Genomic DNA, 712 nt, shown 5'->3' on the forward strand with positions numbered 1-712 from the left:
TGATAAAATTAATGTCCTTGGTGATTAATAGTATGAACTTACTGATCTTAAAAATCTTACCAACACCAATATATCCCTCCCCCCCAGATATATATCTGCTACAATAAACATGGGATATGCATTCATTCTTTATTATTGCTACCCGGAGGTAACAAAAATCATCCTTACAAAGGTTTACATTAAGCCTTAATTCCACAGGAATATTTGAACCAAGTATTGCCACTGATATAATGTAGGATAATAATATGAAGAATCCGTGGGTATAGCCTTTCTTACAGATTATATGAGAGGCCATAACACTGTCAAATACATATGTAGAGTATATAGAACCAGTTTGAGATTACAGGTTATATCAGGAGTATGTTATGCTGAAGAGTGTGATGTGTCAGCACTGGAGATACTGGCAATATACAAACATGCTTCATTAAACATATGAAGCAACAATAAAATATTCAAATCTAGACTCACAGTGGTGCTTAAAAATGAAAAATTGCTCCTCCTTAACTGTGCAACAGATAAACCAATCAAATCCTAAATCTTTGCATAGAATTATTCAATATCTATAACACCCTCCTTTATGGATCTGTACCGACTTTTTCATCTCTCTAGTGAGTGATTGCCATTCAATTTGATCTGCAATACATCTAAATTGCATCTCAAATGTGGAAGATTGATGCCCATACGGAACTTATGGGACGAATAAAATGCTGAG

This window comes from Gobio gobio, assembly GCF_949357685.1.
Source record: "Gobio gobio genome assembly, chromosome: 20".
Taxonomy (NCBI): Eukaryota; Metazoa; Chordata; class Actinopteri; order Cypriniformes; family Gobionidae; genus Gobio; species Gobio gobio.